The following is a 7,897-nucleotide window of genomic DNA, read 5'->3' on the forward strand; positions in this document are numbered from 1 at the left end:
CTAGATCTAACATTAATGCTAGACCTATTATTTCCATCTTTTTAGTCTTAGGTTTGGATCTAGATGTAATAATAATGACAGAAAATTAGCTTTATACATTTAAACTAGACCTTAGATTTGGGTGCATAGATTGAAAGCACCTTGTATTAAATCTACCCAGATCTAGATATAACTCTGCCTCATTAATTCTAGATTTAGATTTATTAGGCCTAACTTTTAGAACAAATGTTACATCTAGATCTATTAACTCAGTCATTAGATGTGTCCCAGTGCAATGCCTAGTTTAATAGTTAGCATAGATCTAAGTATGCCTATAATATAAGCTACAATTTATATGATGATGCACCTAGGGTCTAGAAATAGTTATAACTGCAATTAGACCTAAAGTCTAATACATTAGTTGGTGTAAGACATGATTTACAATCAGCCAGTACAATTACAAACCACTACATTAGGCCTATAATGTTTACTAGATCTAGATCTAGGCCTTGCCTGTTGCATATATTGCCAATCTTGCACACCAGTTAATATGTTACATTAATCTCGTATTTTCTTTTTCTTGAACATACACTTACTTGTACGCTGTACTCTAGGACTTGTATTTGATCTACAGATGAATGATGGAACAGTGTATTTTACTTCTGTACGTCCATTCGGTCTCACTGTATTTCAGTCGGCGGCTTTTAAAAGTTAAAACTGCAAGCGTAATACACACAAATAACGTAACACTGTGTCGTATTTACTAAACGTAGAGGAGTTGCGCTATATCCTAGGGAGGGCAGAATTATTGATTAATAGGCATTATAGGCCAGAGGAAATTTTGCGCCCCTTCACACCTGCGCCCGGGGACGACTGCCCCCATGCCCCCCCCTCTTGCTACACCACTGCTTCGGGGTTCGGTCCCGATGGCGAACACAGCACAGATAACCCATTGAACAGCTTTTCCTAAAACAAACGACAACAACTGGTGTTCGAGAATCGAAGTCTACCAAAATAACTCTTAGCATTTGATTACAATTAACTAGTTTTGTTTAGTCAATACTGTGAAATAATCGTTATCAATATTCAGACATTTTAAAGGTGGTTTTAAATGGGCGATTTTTATGGCCGCCATTTTGTAACATGACGATCCCTTCTATTAATTACTACCGTATTTAATGATACTTTTAACCAAAGTCCCTGTATTTTCTTAAAATCATGTCTGTCAATGCTAGCATAGCTTCCAATTACACCTTAATAATTAATTGAAGTGAAGAGACTATTTTAAGGTGTTTCAATCACTTGATCTGTGCTTATTCGTCACGTAACTTGCAGTTATAATAAATCTTGTAAACAGCGTCAGTTATGAATACAATTATTGGATAATATCTAAGATATACTTCGTCACCCTTAAATGCGCATGCGTAATTTAGAAAATAATCCATAATACATCGGATCACGTTATTTGCTAAATATACGTACCGCTGAGCTGTCAGGGAATTCGGCGTTTATGCTCACAAAATTTGGATAGGTGTTAAAATAGTTAACAGAACGTTTCGGTCTTCTAGCTGGTAGTAACATATATCAAATAAACAGGAAAATAACTAATACGTCTCTCTCTCTCACACACACACACACACATACATATACATGGTGGAGAAACAAAACAATGGTTTGATTTTAAGTATAATACAATATGGAATAACAACGCTGTAGGCGACTGATTATAAGAAATCATTACTAATGTAATACTCTGTAAAACTCGTGTTTTTCAAAAGTATATTTCTTATTTTAAAATAGAATTAGAACTAATGTTGATAACCATTCTTTTAAAACTAATTTTACTTTTTCGTTGAACCGTTGGTTTGATAAGAATGTATCCGTAGATGAAGTGTAAACGTGATTTCAACGTAAAATCAGTGGGTTAAAGGAAAAGCAACATGATTTCAACGTAAAATCAGTGGGTTAAAGGAAAAGCAACATGATTTCAACGTAAACTCGGTGGGTTAAAGGAAAAGCAACATGATTTGAACGTAAAATCAGTGGGTTAAAGGAAAGCCAATATATGAATAGGTGAATATATAAATCTGAATTATAAGAACCTTGATTTGCGTGTTTGTGATTTTTGAAGCATTGCCTACCTATTAAAAATTCAAAACGTACAGGCCTCGAAAAATAGCATATGAAGTAAAAGTACTCTACTTTTCCAGGTATAAACATTTATTTGATTCGAACTGCAGGATTTCCTTGGCTGACGTACTCCCCCACGGAATTACCACTTCTTTCGGAAAGTTCTAATAATATTTATTTGATTAGCCATTGGTATACGTGTACATGCAAAGACTTGTATCGTGACATAAGTTATCAAAAATGAAATTCATAACAGCACCATTGGTAAAGATTTTACATGAACTTCAAGTAAGAAATGATGACATTTATTGAATAGCTTGTGTGAAGTTAATACAAAGTTACACAATGGGCTATCTGCGCTCTGCCCATCTCGGGTATCAAAACCCGGTTTTTAGCGTTGTAAGTCCGCAGACATACCGCTGTGCCATTGGGGGGGTTTATTGAATAGTACCTAATTGAAGTTGTATAATTAATATTGATGTAACATAAACGGGATTTTCTGTGAACTATGCACTACCCAGATAGGTCATATATCTGTGAAATAAAAGTAAGAAAATAGTTAAATGTGCATATATAATTAAGCTAACATATAGGTCGGTGTTGTATATGGATTGTATATCTAGTATACGGTTAATGTTAAAGAAATAAACACACAATTTGTGACCTGAATTTGTTCAAATTCACAGTTAATAGTTCTTAGGTTTCTACATAAGAAAAAACACTTTCTATAGGGTTTTTAATTACAACATTTTTATCAGTTTCGTAAACTTCAGTAAGGTTTTTAATGTTATCATTAAGAAAATTATTAGTGTTGTGTATATTGGAATTTTTTCCCTCTTTTTAACTGATTCCTCCAGATTTGACTTATTTTTCGGTAGGTAATAGAATTTGACAATAGAAATCCCGTTAAATGGGCCTCAATCTTAAAAGAGGCCTCAAATTTAGACACTTATTTTTTTTCCACTTGTTACGTTTCGCGACTTGTTTTTATGTGCCTCCCAATCAGACCAAAATGTGACACACACACACACTATCAGCTTAGAGCTGCAAATTATATATACAAATTAAATTTTCAAATTATGTTTAAATTTTTTGGGGGCTAATGATTGTCTTATCTTGTTTTCATGTGTCATCATTGTTTTTTATATTATAACCAGGGGCTTCAAAAGATAGATGTGGCCCAGGCCTCTCTGAAACTTTGAGAGGGCCTATATATATATATATATATATATATATATATACACACATTCTAAATATGTGTATTAGTATATACAATAGTCTCTTATTATTCTTGTCTTAACAGTCTTTCATGTTGCTTTACATTTTATCTTTGTGACATTTTTAGAAATATCCTATTTAAATGTTCACGAAAAGCTCTGGCGTCGATAACAATTGAGTTTTATCATAAAAACTTAGCAAAAGTGCGCGTGTTTGATCACCAAATAATAAGCGATAAGCAGTTTTATGACACTTCTGCAAAGAAAGGTGTAATGATAAAAGCATAAGCGAAACTTGTGAGTGACAAGGGTAAAGATAATAAAATCACACAAAGCAAGTAAACGATCAACTAAGACACTACTAATATATATATATATTGTCCCCTGACTTTCGCAACATTTTTAGGAACTGTTTTGTATTCTAATTCACAATAGAATTTGTTTATTTGTTTGAAGTTAAGCACAAAGCTACACAATGGGCTATCTCTCCTCTGCCCACCACGGGTATCGAATACTGGTTTCTAGCGTTGTAAGTCCGCAGACATACCGCTATGCCAGTGGGGGGGGGGGGGGGGAGCTCACAATATAATAAAATCTTTGAAGAAAAACCTTCAAGATTATGTAGTAAAAGTCAATTTTCCTGTATCTATAGGAATTCTGATCACTCTAAGAAAATTATATTTATATTATAATTCAACTTAAATATTTTAACTTTTTACAGTTCATGAAGTTCTGAAGGACGTAAAAAGGACCTAATAATACAAAATAAAATTACCATAATTTTCCTTGCCAAATCCACACTTTAAAGTGTTCGAAACAGTTTTGAACATCAGTGACATAGCAGAATATTTAAGGCATGAAGCCTTAAAAAGGTTAAATACTTTTTCTGGCTTGTTTGTTTATTTTCAAGCGCAAAGCTACACGATAAGTTAATTGTTCTCTGCCCATCGCGTTTATCGAATCCGATTTTTTAGCATTATAACCCACAAGCTTACCTCTGAACTACAAGGAGGGATATGCTCAGTAACAAAGTAACCTTTATACCCCAAAATACTAGACAAAATTAAATACATTTTGTGCATTATAGAACATATAATAAGAGAAAAACAAAGCTATATTCACGAGAACAATTCTTAAATAGTTAAAATTAATCTTTTATACCGTATTTACAGTACTAAATAGCTTGGCCTCATTTTGCTCACCTAAGTTTCTCGACATTGACACCGTATTTTTACCTGTTCTAAACTTTTATTGTTTAGATATTTTGGTATGCCATGAAGTACCGTATGAAGATACAGTGATGTTACAAATGTATTCGAACAATTAAAACATAAATTACATACAACATGAATGTTAACTCTGATGGTAACTTTCGGCCACTGGTCATCACAGTCCTCTTTATCTTTAACGAGAGTAGTTGAAAAATGGAAACGTTGAAATCATTATTATTTAACGAATAGCTGTTTAATAAAACTAAGCCGTCTAAAACACTGCATTCTTCCTTTTGGAAACTTAATAACACAACAGCATTATTAGTCTCAAAGTGGGTTCTCGTCATTGAACAAAATTCGTTTTTCATTGTTCGATTACACTTGCTCAAAACTAACAAATTATTTTTACATTATATATTTTTTTTAAAAACCAGAAACTTAATTTAAATAAACTCGAAATTATTGCGCAAAAAAGAATTAAACTATATAGGGATTTCGATTGAAAACATTCTTTGTTTTAAAAATACGCCAACAATAAATAATAGATACCAAAGACATCAACTCCATATTGTTGAAATTTATTTCACTTTTATATCTATATAAGTATAATAGTACTGTCTGTTGTATGTTCATGTAACTACTCCGCAGGATGTGAATGGATCTTCACTGGTATGGAGATTCACTGGGTCCATGGAGAGATACATACAAATGTTCAGTTTTGCGGTTTTTATGGGCGTTTTTGCACTTTTTACGATTACATATTCATATCCTAAGATAAACTTTCATTAAGCATGAACTTGTATAACTTCCGTCCAGAGGACGGGGACTCCAGCTAGTTAGTTAATGTGCTATTATTATTAACTAGTGAAGACCTCAGAAACTTATATCTTGATTCATAAGGGTATGATGTTGGCTTTCTTCTCTATATTATTAACTAGTGAAGACCTCAGAAACTTCTATCTTGATTCATAAGGGTAAGATGTTGGCTTTCTTCTCTATATTATTAACTAGTGAAGACCTCAGAAACTTATATCTTGATTCATAAGGGTATGATGTTGGCTTTCTTCTCTATATTATTAACTAGTGAAGACCTCAGAAACTTGTATCTTGATTCATAAGGGTATGATGTTGGCTTTCTTCTCTATATTATTAACTAGTGAGGACCTCAGAAACTTATATCTTGATTCATAAGGGTATGATGTTGGCTTTCTTCTCTATATTATTAACTAGTGAGGACCTCAGAAACCTATATCTTGATTCATAAGGGTATGATGTTGGCTTTCTTCTCTATATTATTAACTAATGATGACCTCAGAAACTTATATCTTGATTCATAAGGGTATGATGTTGGCTTTCTTCTCTATATTATTAACTAATGATGACCTCAGAAACTTATATCTTGATTCATAAGGGTATGATGTTGGCTTTCTTCTCTATATTATCAACTAGTGAGGACCTCAGAAACTTATGTCTTGATTCATAAGGATATGATGTGGGCTTTCTTCTCTATATTATTAACTAGTGAGGACCTCAGAAACTTATATCTTGATTCATAAGGGTATGATGTTGGCTTTCTTCTCTATATTATGAAACATTGAAATTAAGAATGTGACTCACATAATGTTGACTTTACCCACGTATTTTATTAACTATTTATTATTTTGGAACAGTAAAAATAATCTCTTTTCCGCGATAGTCTGGTTCACTTATTAAATTAATCCTTTTATTATACACATATGATTGCTTTAAAATGTAATATATTCTCGCTTATAAGAATTATTTGATCAGTGTTGAGACAGTTGCTTATAAATCTTGAGTAACTTTTTAAAGTATGTATGATTCCAAGTTACGAATAATAGCCCACGTGATCGTATTTAGTTTACACTACACTTAGAGATAACTTTTATAACTCCAAAAATATCCTGCTTGTTTACTCACGCACACCAACGTATTCCGCTGCCCAAATACATATCTAAACACAAAATATAACCCTAAGAAATAATAATAGTTTTGAAGCATAAAACAACATTTGAAAATATTACTAATTGTGTTGTAATTTCAACTGTATTATCGCCATGTAACTTTCGTTTTTATATATATATTTAAACACAAGAATACATTTAACTTAGTTACAAATTTATCTCGCAAAGTAAATTTTAACCTTTGATCAATATAAATAACTACTTGTCAACAACTGTTACGCAGGTAACGCTTGCGCCATACCTGTGGAGTTTTTTAGAAATTTTTTACCCTTGACATTTACAAAAACATAGCTTTTTGTTGACTTACCTCGAATTTGCTCAAACACAAGTGTTCACATTTCTCAAGTAAATCTGATCGAAGATTAGAAGATACCTCAATACGTCATCATGTGTGGGGTTAAATGATGTTGAGTAACGAGGTTCATAACGGATATTCTAGGTTATATCAAAAATTATCATACTTATACACAAACAATTACTATGGAACAATCGAGAACCTAGAGAGGTATGTTAAAAAATGTTGTAAGAATATATAGAAATTATACAACAATAACAATCATACATCAACAATTATCTGACACATCCTAGATGATCCGGGTTGCTTATTAATATATGTTTTTTAGCCCAACTTTTAGCAGTGTGGGGAATAATTAAAGAACAAGATCCTTCACGAAAACCTGAAGACATTAACGTGATGAAAACTTAAATTCGAGAGGAATGTTTAAATCTTGATGCACCATTGGGTAAAAACATTTCTCTTTGTTATTCAACGTTTTGAACTCTGTTTAAATCAGGACGAAAAACACCTTGAACACTTGCTTTATGAAAAGAAAGTATCTTTTAAAATAACGTAAACATTCTTATCCATCTTTGTGTGGTTACAGTAATAACACACTATGTTTGTATTGCACACCTGATTAAATAAACGTATTTATGACCCATCTTGCATACAAAACCATTTTTTTTTTCAGACTCAGATAACTCGAATCTCGGCGACCCCATCTGTTTGAACATATATATATATATTTCAATTATTCGGTTTTGTTTGCCCAATTTCATTTTTCTGCCAAACTCGTAGTTTGGGAACTACTGTTCAAGACAGAAACGTATAACCCAACAATAACAAATGATTAATTACTAGCTGACGTACTCATTAAACAAAGAGGAAAAACACAAGGCCTCCAGGGGATGACATAGAGGGTAAGATCCGAACAACGACTCTCCGGGGAGCCTAAGGGTACATGTTAGATTTGGTGATCATCGGTTCAGCGACTCTTCAGTTGTATCCGGACACATATATAATATGTCAAATAATGGTTTAGATTAACAAACAAAAAAGTTGATTACATGTATAGAACTATTCACAACTGTTTATAAC

This window comes from Limulus polyphemus, unplaced genomic scaffold, assembly GCF_000517525.1.
Source record: "Limulus polyphemus unplaced genomic scaffold, Limulus_polyphemus-2.1.2 Scaffold6190, whole genome shotgun sequence".
NCBI classification, from domain to species: domain Eukaryota; kingdom Metazoa; phylum Arthropoda; class Merostomata; order Xiphosura; family Limulidae; genus Limulus; species Limulus polyphemus.